This window comes from Ailuropoda melanoleuca, chromosome 18, assembly GCF_002007445.2.
Source record: "Ailuropoda melanoleuca isolate Jingjing chromosome 18, ASM200744v2, whole genome shotgun sequence".
NCBI classification, from domain to species: Eukaryota; Metazoa; Chordata; class Mammalia; order Carnivora; family Ursidae; genus Ailuropoda; species Ailuropoda melanoleuca.
The window spans coordinates 2,845,336-2,856,814 of record NC_048235.1 but is presented as its reverse complement, the minus strand read 5'-3'; the positions used below and the strand labels follow the sequence as shown (position 1 = coordinate 2,856,814).

Here is an 11,479-nt window from a genome sequence, read left to right as displayed (position 1 = left end):
AGGCTATCTGAAGCTCAAACGTAGATCTGGCACTCCCCAGTTAAAATATTTTGACCTTAGGGATTTGTCTTGTCCTTAGTGTAAGTTATGTAACTGCATGATATGGTAAGATTATATGTTGAAGCGTTTTGATGTAGGACAGAGAGAAAGAATTATAAAAGTGGGCAATAATAAGTACGAGGACAGAATCATTTGTACCTCCTTCTTTTCAAACCATAGCTGCCGCCCCACATTGCAGCTATCAAGTTTCCTTCCAGTAAGTTAGATAGTACCCAGACATATTGATGTTTGGCGCTAAGGGAACAGAAGTAATGAGTTGCTCTGAGAAACACGGTGCTAGACTTCACTGCTGACTCAGATGTCTATTTTTAAGCTTCACTTTATTTTTTCTTTCTTTTTACTTTCTCACCACACTTGTTTCTAGGAGAACTTGAACTCGCAGAGTGCCTCACATGTTCATGTTTGCAACAGCTTTACTTCGAGCTTTGCCTCACCATTAATTACTTTTTATCAAAGGCTCCTCTCTTAAAGTTTAATATAGGCACCGAGGTATTTTTTACCCTATTTACAAATGTAGATATTGCTATCAGTACATCAGTTCTTTCACCATAAATATGATAGTGGTTTTTATATCAGGGTGTTCCAGTAAGACTTGTCAAATATAATGGAGGCCTCTTCCATGATATCAATATTTAACAAAGCCATCAGATGCACTTAGGAGCTTACACTGTTAGCATTCATGCATAATTTGCCATTGTTTCTTTTAATGATGAAAATATTATTTTGGATTGCTATTTAGTTTTCTTCAGTATTAAGTTTTTATGAATGATTGGTTCCAATGGATGTTTTGCCACTATAATATTGGAACATTGAAGGATTGGTCCAGTTTTAGAAAATTATAGCAACTCTGAAAGGTCATAGCAGCCTACAGGCAAAATTTATATAAATATACAGAAGAATAAATAAATACAAGGAATAAATGAGGTTTGAACCAAAGTTAAGTTGCATGTAATGTATGGTGAACATGAATGGAATCATTCAAACATAAAAATATTTGGGGCCATTCAGTTCAGGATGAATAAAATATAACAACAACCAAAAAAGCTTTTCTGACATCAATTACTTAATTCAATATTCTACAGAGAATCAATTGAGTTACTTTGAAAAGCTGAAGTTTAATATAATAATATACAACTCCAAAAAAATGGGGGATACTATCCTGACTGCAGGCAATACACCAACTGTGTTCTTTAATTACATTATTTAATTCAATCAATAAGAGGAGAGGAAAATGAATTAAGCAATAGCAGAATTAGACCTAAGTAGTATTTGCTTAGCTGAAAATTCTACAATACCTATGAGCCTGATGTTATACGACACAAAATTAGAAATACTTGTTTCTGGAAAATCAGAATTGGTGTGCTTCTCAAAACCACTGAAATTCTCAGGACTTATCTAGTTTTGCCAGTCACTGCTGTTTCCTACAGCCCACTATAGGAGAGAACTTCCCCCCATTGTCTGGAGCTAGTTCTGAAATAGGAAGGGGGGATTTTTGAAAGTACGGTACAAAAGTATGAAACTCATCTTTGTGGCCAAAGACCTAAGTCTGATGATGACCATTGGTCTCTGTCATGTTTCTAAGATCAGATGCCCAGTCTGTAGCCATGTTCTTACAGTTTCCTGACTTTATTTGCCTACACATCTCCTTCAGGCTGCATTGTACTCTACTGTCTAGAGCCATTTATGTCCACTCCCCTGTCTTGGCTCTTTGCTACTTTCATTAAGGAATTTAGTTCCAGATGATTAATCTTTCTAAATTGTCTTGACCCATTTACGAAGTTCATGCCTAGGGGTGCCTGGGTGGCACAGCGGTTAAGCGTCTGCCTTCGGCTCAGGGCATGATCCCGGTGTTATGGGATCGAGCCCCACATCAGGCCTCCGCTATGAGCCTGCTTCTTCCTCTCCCATTCCCCCTGCTTGTGTTCCCTCTCTCACTGGCTGTCTCTATCTTTGTTGAATAAATAAATAAAATCTTAAAAAAAAAAAAAGAAGTTCATGCCTTGCCATATGCTGACAGAGACAGAAAGGATGTTGAAAATGATATAGTACTAAATATGGTAGACATAGTTTTTACTGTCACCTATCTTGCTTCCAATTTTTATTTCTTAATTTTTTTTATTTGGGTATAGTTGTGAAAAGTGTTCCATTGGTTTCAGGTGCACAGTATAGTGATTCAACTTCACTACGTGCTATGCAGTGCTCTTGCTTCCAATATTTGTGTGTATGTTTATTGCCCCACTCATACACGAGGCATCTTCCTTCCCCATCATGGCAGACATGAGGCCCAAGCTGTCTGCTTCAACCCAACCATTTGTCCAGGGAAGTTCACATGATCAAGGATCAGGATCTTCCCTGTGGACACCAAGGGGTTGCAGTCTCTGCTTCCGAGATCTTAAGCTGAAAGGACCAAGTAAATCTAAAGAAGATGGAGGTCACCCTTAACAAAAACATTAGAAGCCTTCCTGCAACATTCGGGCAACACAGAGGAAGCCCCGCTCAGCTGAGAGAGAACTAGAAAGACTTCTCACAGCAGTCTTGTGTCTCTGAGCATTGCAATCAGGAGAATCCAAACAGTTCCATTTCTTTCTAAGGTGAATTTGAATAGATTTCTCCCCCACCCCTCTCTCTCACAGTATCTCTGGAAGTGACAGTGTCTCCTCAATGATTCTCACCTCCATCGGTCAATCCTTCTGGAGTCCAAGTTACTATCTTGTGGCTTCTTCTTCAAGATTCAGCCCCTTCAACCCAGGGTACATCTTCCACCTTTAATTTCTGCTTTGCTTCACTTCTTCCTGTTTTTTGCTCTTCCTGAAAATATACAAAGTGTATCAATTCTATGAAGTCAGCTGGCACTTTGTTCCATATGGCGCCTGACCAATAAAAAGCAAGATATCTACTCCAAAGTGGTTTCTCAGGAAGTAGGAAAAGTAGATGTATGGAGTCTTCTGAATCAGATTTATAAGTTTTCTACATTTTCTTAAGAGTCATTTCATACCAAGTCAAATTATCTAAAGAAAGCACACACTTATAATTTGACAATGTGGGTACAGGTTACATTCCTGATGTTTGAGCAAGGTCTTAGATCCATATACCATATTTGACAAGAACAAACCACAAACCTGATACTAATGTTTAAATATCTCATTAAAAAAAAGTGTGAAATTTGATTCACTCATGAACACCAAGGCAGAAACAAAAGCAGAATTTCTTAAACAAATGAATGCTTCCAACAGAGAGATGCTACAAGATTCTAATTAGCTGTGTTGAAATTTTTCTTTCTTAGAGTCAGACCAATCATTCCATTATTTTCTATGACATGATAGAAAATGAAAAAACATAATTCATGGAAGTTGGTAGTTGGCATTTAAAAATTACTTTTTATTGTCATTTATGTAATACATATAAATCAGGAGAAAATTATTGAAATTGTAACATGTTTTTATGTTATAGATGCATTTCAAATGCTATCAATTTCTAGGGGTTGCAGCAGCTCTGGTGGGGGGAGGAGTGGCAGCAGCCAGGCAGCCCAGTTTCCAGAAGGCTCTGGGCGCCCCTGCTCGTCCACCAGGATGCCCAAGAGGAAGGTTAGCTCCTCAGAGGGGTGGTGAAGGAGGAGCCCAAGAGATGGTAGGCAAGACTATCAGCTAAACCTGCTCCTGCAAAATGTGAAAAGGAAGGCAAAAAAGGTAACAGGAAAGGATTAATCTTCAGACAAAAAAGGGCAAACAAAGGGGGAAAGGGGAGCAAAGAGAAAACAGGCTGAAGTGGCTAACCAAGAAATGAAAGAAGACTTACCTGCAGAAAATGGAAAAACTAAAAATGAGGAGAGTCCATCCTCTGATGAAGCAGGAGAAAAAGAAGCCATATGATTAGTATCACATACCACGTCTTATCAGCGTGGTCCCTGTCTCCCGTCTTGTACTATCCAGAGGAATATTTTTATCAACTATTTTGTAAATGCCAATTTTTAAGTAGCTCTAAAAACACTTTTAAGAAAGATGGAATCCCAACTCATCCCATTTTCATCCATTTTTTAAGTGTAAATGCTTTTTTTTTAAGAGGTGAAATCACTTCCTTGTTGTTTATTAATTCTATTTGTTGGTACAACCAGAAAATAGTGGGATATTGAATGTGGGAGGCTTTGATTGTCGTGGGTGTCAGCTCCACACTCCATAGATGGGGTAGTTTTTCTATCCTATAATACCAAGCATACTAAATGGCAGTTTGGAGTCAGCCGTGCATTTAACATATCTTGAATATTCTAAATTACTTCTAGTCCCATGTTGGTTTTGGTAGGATTGTTTCCTAAAGAAAACCACTGCTAGATCTTGGCTCTCCCTGTCAGAATTCTGTGCACTCTGTCACATCCTGGTCATGGTAGTCCAGTCTTCTAGTAACTCTGTAAATGTGCTGTGCAAGATTGAAAATTTGATCATGCAGCATATATATTAAATTGTGAATTAACGGGACTTGACAATGTAACAGCATACCAACATATGGAAGATATCAATACTTGATATACTTTTAAGGAAAATTTGCCTCCAAATTTTAAGCTGGAAGGTCACTGGAATAACTTTTAGAAAAGAATCACAAGACTTCTTAGATTTTCGGTACATATGTTAAGAATTGTGTACAAATTGAAATGTCTGTACTGATCCTCATAACAACTGATAAAAACTGAATTATGAAAGAAAAAAATGCTATTTCTAGCATATGTATTTATGTGAAGTTAATAAATCCAGATTCATTCTCACATTTAATTCTCTGATTCTGTCTTCTTTTTTTTTTTTTTTAAAGATTTTATTTATCTATTTGACAGATAGAGACAGCCAGCGAGAGAGGGAACACAAGCAGGGAGAGTGGGAGAGGAAGAAGCAGGCTCACAGAGGAGGAGCCTGATGTGGGGCTCGATCCCATAACGCCGGGACCACGCCCTGAGCCAAAGGCAGACGCTTAACCGCTGTGCCACCCAGGCGCCCCTGTCTGTCTTCTATTTAAATGTCTGCTAATACTTAGAAACTAAAGGGTGAATCTAGGGAATATGAACTATTACATCTAATACTGAAATACCTAGAAACTTAGCACATAATTCTGATTACTTCTTAGATCTGCGACTCTTGTATAACTCTGTATCTTGTGTGTAGAGTTGTCCTTCCCACACCTGTCACTCAGATGGAAGACCTTTGGTCTCCCCTTACCTTATGGTCGCCTGGAAACCTCCATGGCTAATTTCATAGAAATCCAGTAATAAAATTAATCTCACAGATAAATGCACAGCCTCATTCTGAGATCAGAAGAATGACCTTTAAGAAGGTGAAGTGATTTACTAATTTCCATGGAAAATTAGTATGAGAGTTGAGGTTAGAATTGTATTGTTCTGTGCTTTTTTTTACCTTTCAGGAAAACGCACACACACATACACACACTTAAAATCCTGACATACTCTTCTCCCCTATTCCACCATCACCTACTTTAAGATATGACAAATTTAAGATCAAATATGTAATGTTTAGTTTAGAAGACATTTGAAAATTTTGTGCTTGAAGGAAAGTACAAGTATTAGTTGACCCTTTCTTTTTTTCAAAACAAGTGCCAACCATGAGGGAGTGTTCTTCATGTTGCATAATTGTTTAATATCTTTAACTGTTATTTCCCCAGGATCTAGCAGACTTTATTGTGTGATAGATACTTAATAAATATTTATTGAATGGGGTGCCTGGGTGGCTCAGTAGGTTAAGCATCCGACTTGATTTTGGCTCAGGTCATGATCTCAGGGTCCTGAGATTTAGCCCCGTGTAGGGTTCCACTCAGCAGGGGGTCTGCTCAGGATTCTCTCTCTCCCTCTGCCCCTTCCCCCGCTCACACATACACGTGCTCTTGCGCTCTCTCTCTCTCAAAAATAAATCTTTAAAAGATACATATTTATTGAATAAACAAAATAATTATGTGTATTTGATTGAGCTCCTGGAAAATAGACTGTGAGTAAAGAAGGTGTATTGGGAAATGCTTTTGGGAGTCACATCTGCAAGGACATGAGGAAAACATGACTGGACAGACAGCTGATCAGCTCTGTGGTTCCTGCTGAGGCCTTGGCCAATCTTATCCGGAGCTCTGGCGCTCAGATGGCCCTACATTCAGAGAAGGGGTCAGGCCACGTATCCCTGTGGGTTACTGGCCATGGACTACCACCTGGGAGGAAGCATAAGATCGGGTGAGGCTCCGAAGAGAGGTGTGACGGTGAGCCATCAGCCACTAATATTCTCAGTGTCGGACGTGAGTGCACCAGCCCTGGAGGGAGAATCTGGGTGTGTTACCACAGGATGTGTTCTCATTTAACCTCCTTCATGTTCAGAGACTTTCTAACTAAACAAAACAAAACACACAACCTAAACTCGAGGTATCTGTTCTTTTAGTCCTAAGCAGTTCCCCTTGTTCAACTGAAGAGAACTAATGCTTAACAGGAAGAAATGATTCTCTTGCACTTGAACACTTGGGGACTGGAGCAAGAGAGTACAGAATGGCCAGGTTGCCAAGTCCTAGAGCTCCATGCATGAGAAGTATGGAGCTCTTACCCATGTCGGCTCACACGGAAGCTGCAGGTCTACAGTTCTATATGCAACCCCCATTTAATCATGTGTTAGGGTATTTATAATTGCTACATGAAGGGCATGGAAGGGGAACAGTGTTGAATGCAGTATGGATCCTGCCCACAGGACACAGGTACTGGGGAGTGTACAGTCAGCTCCCCATTATTTAAAAGTCCCCCAGTTGAGCCCTTGCTACAGATTTGAATTCTTGTTCCTGTACACCCAGCATGTGACTGCCGTTTTAGCCACGTAGATCCCGTTAGGGATAGAATCTAATCAGGTTACCCAGCGGTGTGCACAGGTCTCTTCTAAATTGTTTTGTTGTTGTTGTTGTTGTTGTTTTAATATTAGGGCTGTTAAAAAAAGACAACTTCTTAATTTGTTTGCTTTTGCTCAATTCAAGTATTAAAAAGCAGTATATTTTGCTAAATAATGAAGTAATATTGGAGAAAAAGGTACAGAAAAGCTTTAACTGAACGCCAGATTTGGGGAATTATTGTAGTCATTTTAAATATTGGCTGATTTAATAATAAAAACATATATAAAAGGCATATGTTATTATTTACATTCTATACATGAGGACTCTGGGATAAATTATGCACATATTGTTAGTTTGCTAATAAGTAGAGTAATTGGGAGAAGAAAAAACACTTCTTTCTAATTTTCTTGTTTTTACTGCCTTAGGATGCCCTGATCTAATACTGGTTGGCATCCCCTTATCCTAAACATTTGGATACCTTTCAGAATTATTTGACTTTTACGAAAGCAATAGAGTATATATGTATTATATAAAATTCTAATAATCCCTTTTTCATGTCTGAGCCAGCACCTTTAATCATATACATTATTATTTCTACAAAGAAAGGCAGACATGCGCACTTATATGGGACAAACAAAGACAGTGAATAGCCTAAGAGCAGAACAGGATAGGTCAGACCAGTTTTTGTTTTTATTTCATTTTATTTTATTTATTTTATTTTATTTATTTTATTTCATTTCACTTCATTTCATTTCATGTTTTAATTATATGAATTCTGTTTTCAGAACTTTGGGATTTTGTAATTGTGAATAAGGAATTTTGGCCCAGACTTCTGTGGATTTTCAGAATCTATAGGTCATGACCCCAGTCTGGAGAAAGGAGAGACTGTTACTTCCTGCAGAACCCCCAGGCTATAATAGTACACATTCATTGTCCTAGCACTATTGACATTTCAGCCCAACATGTCTTTGTTTTAGGGGTCTGCCCATTTCACCATAAGATAGTTGTCAGCATCGTTTCCCTCTACCTGCTGATACTGATTGTACAACTGCCTTGTGATGTGATGATTTCTCCAGATATTGCCCAATCTCCTCTGGGGGAGGATTGTCCCCAGTTGATAACATAATGCAAAAATGTGTTTAATTTTAATGATACTGCTATCTTCTTTTAAAATTTCCCCATTACTTGAAACTTTTGTTCCTTTTCTGATATTAAAGTAATTGTACCCTCAGATTGGGATGTTCCAGTTTATTTTTATTAATGAAGACATACATGCTTTGTGTTACATATGGTGTTTAGAAAATTGTGAACATTTAAATAGAATTGAATTATCAATGTGACTGACAAAAATTGAATTAAAAGGAGGGGAAAAATCCAAGGCTAGATTTATAGGAGAATGGAAACCAAATTTCCTATACACTGGACTTGGTGCTATTATTATGCATTAACTCGTTTAATAATTGTTATAACCTTATATTTTTGTTAATGTGACATGTTTCATTTTGTACACGAGAGAGTCAAGTCTGAGGAAGTTTAAATAGGTAGTCCAATGTTACACATTATAATAGCTTTTTGAAAACTTTAATCTCCTAAGCTGGGGTGTAAATTACAGCAAATGCCCTTATCTTAAGCTCAGTCATTTTACCTAGCTTACACTTTTATGATCAGCAGTCAGATCGAATATGGGACAATTCTTCCATCACCCAGAAAAACTCTGAGATGCTCCTATCTACTTGGTACAACTTCCCCATGAGAATCATTGTTCTGTTACCATACGTTATGTTTTCCTGTTCTTGGGTTACATATAAATAAAAGTATTGCACTGTGTATTCTCCATCTTACTTATTTTACTCATTAGTAAATTTGCTTATTAGTAAAAATATTCATATCATTCTATGCTTCAGTATACTACCGTGCTATTCCATTGTATGAATATACCATAATTTACCATTTTACTATTGACATGTTTGGATTATTTCCATTTGGAGGCTATTACGAACAAAGCTGGTATGAACATTCTTGTACTTTGTACATCTTGTATTTTTATGGGCATAATCAGCCATTTGGTTGCATATTATGTACCCAGGAGTAGAATTGCTGGTCTATAGTTTATGCTCATACTTAGCTTCAATAGACACTATTCACATTTTTCCATATGCTTCCACATACCCATCAGAAATATATGAGAGTCTCCATTGCTCTATATCCTAGGTAATGTCAGTCTTCTAAATTTCAGCTATTATGGTAGGGTTAGTTGATATCTCAGTATAATTTTTAATTCCTGTTTGTCTGATGAATAATGATTTTTTTTATTTTTTATTTTATTATTTTTTATTATGGTACGTTAGTCACCATACAGTACATCATCAGTTTTCGATGTAGTGTTCCATGATTCATTGTTTGTGTATAACACCCAGTTCTTCATGCAATACATGCCCTCCTTAATACCCATCACTGGGCTAGCCCATCCCCCACCCCCTTCCCCTCTAAAACCCTCAGTTTGTTTCCCCGGAGTCCATAGTCTCTCAGAGTTCTTCTCCCCTTCTGTTTCCACCCCCCCTTCATTTTTCCCTTCCTTCTCCTAATGTCCTTTNTCTGTTTGATGAATAATGATTTTTTTTATTTTTTATTTTATTATTTTTTATTATGGTACGTTAGTCACCATACAGTACATCATCAGTTTTCGATGTAGTGTTCCATGATTCATTGTTTGTGTATAACACCCAGTTCTTCATGCAATACATGCCCTCCTTAATACCCATCACTGGGCTAGCCCATCCCCCACCCCCTTCCCCTCTAAAACCCTCAGTTTGTTTCCCCGGAGTCCATAGTCTCTCAGGGTTCTTCTCCCCTTCTGTTTCCACCCCCCCTTCATTTTTCCCTTCCTTCTCCTAATGTCCTTCCTGCTATTTCTTATGTTCCACAAATAAGTGAAACCATATAATTGTCTTTCTCTGCTTGACTTAGCATAATTTCCTCCAGTTCTGTTCATGCCCATGTAAATGTTGGGTAATGATACTTTCTTTTTTTTTTATTTTTATTTTTTTTTTATTTTTTATTTATTCGACAGAGATAGAGACAGCCAGCGAGAGAGGGAACACAAGCAGGGGGAGTGGGAGAGGAAGAAGCAGGCTCATAGCAGAAGAGCCTGATGTGGGGCTCGATCCCATAACGCCGGGATCACGCCCTGAGCCGAAGGCAGACGCTTAACCGCTGTGCCACCCANCATAATTTCCTCCAGTTCTGTTCATGCCCATGTAAATGTTGGGTAATCATACTTTCTGATGGCTGAGTAGTACAATGAATAATGATTTTTAAAACTTTTCATATGTTAATGGTTATTTGAATGTTCTTTTTTGTAAAAGACTTTTGCTCCTTTTTGATTAGTTCATCTCTTTATGGTTGATTTGAAACTATTCTAAATTTTTATAGATATGAGTATATTAAATAAATATATTACAAACATATGTTTGTAAAATTATAAGTTTGTAAATTATATAAGTTTGCAAAATTATAAAAATAAATATATGACAAACATCTGAGGCCTGACTTTTCACCCATTTTATGGAATTTTTATGAGAGTAAGGTTTTATTTTAAAGTCAAATTATCCATTTTTTCTTGTATGCAAAGTGTTTTTTGAGTTCTATTTAATAAGTCTACCTTGATCATGAAGCTATTTTCCTAGTTTTTTTTCTTCCAGAAGCTTCAAACTAGTTATTCTTGCTTTCAGTTACATGATCCATCTCAAGTTAAATTTTGTTGATTTTCTAATTAATGATGCAAGTGATCCAACACCATTAATTGAGAACACCATACTTTCTGACTGAAATGAAATTATGCCTTTATAAAATCATTTTAACTGATGTGAGTAGGTCTCTTTCTGGACCCTCTATTCTATCTTCTGGCCTGTATTTTGATAGCCATTGTTCCAGAAAGCCTTATTATCTTAGTAAGTTCTGTAGGTTTCAACTTAAGGATATTCATAGCTGTTGTTGGAACTCTGTACTTCTATGTGAATTTTATTTTTTAAAGATTTTATTTATTATTTGAGACAGAGAGAGAGAGAGAGAACATGAGCCAGGGAAGGGGCAGATGGAGAGGGACAAGCAGACTCCCCACTGAATGTGGAGCCTGACTCAGGGCTTGATCCCAGGACGCTGAGATTATGACCTGGCTGCTTAACTGAATGAGCCACCCAGACACCCCATCTCTATGTACGTTTTAGAGTAAGAAAATTAATTTACTCAGTATCCTTGTAATTTCAATGCCATTGCATTGAATCTACAGATAAATTTGGATATATCTTAAATTTGGATATATCCAAATTTAAAATAAGTTTGCATATATCTAGTTTTATGATATATGGGCACTACTTAGTTCTTACCGTTTATTTCGGTGTTCTTTAATGTCTCTCAAGAATATCTTACAATTTAGGAGCGCCTGGGTAGTCTCAGTAGATTAAATGTCTGCCTTTGGCTCAGGTCATGATCTCAGGATCCTGGGATGGAACCCCACATCGGGCTCCCTGCTCAGTGGGGAGTCTGCTTCTGCCTCTCCCTCTGCTTTTTCTCC

At 37.6% G+C, this 11,479-nt stretch overlaps 1 pseudogene; it reads left to right on the top strand.

Moving 5' to 3' along the window:
- Positions 1 to 3,629: 3,629 nt before the first annotated feature.
- On the top strand, positions 3,630 to 3,929 carry LOC117797107 (annotated as a pseudogene).
- Positions 3,930 to 11,479: the final 7,550 nt, after the last annotated feature.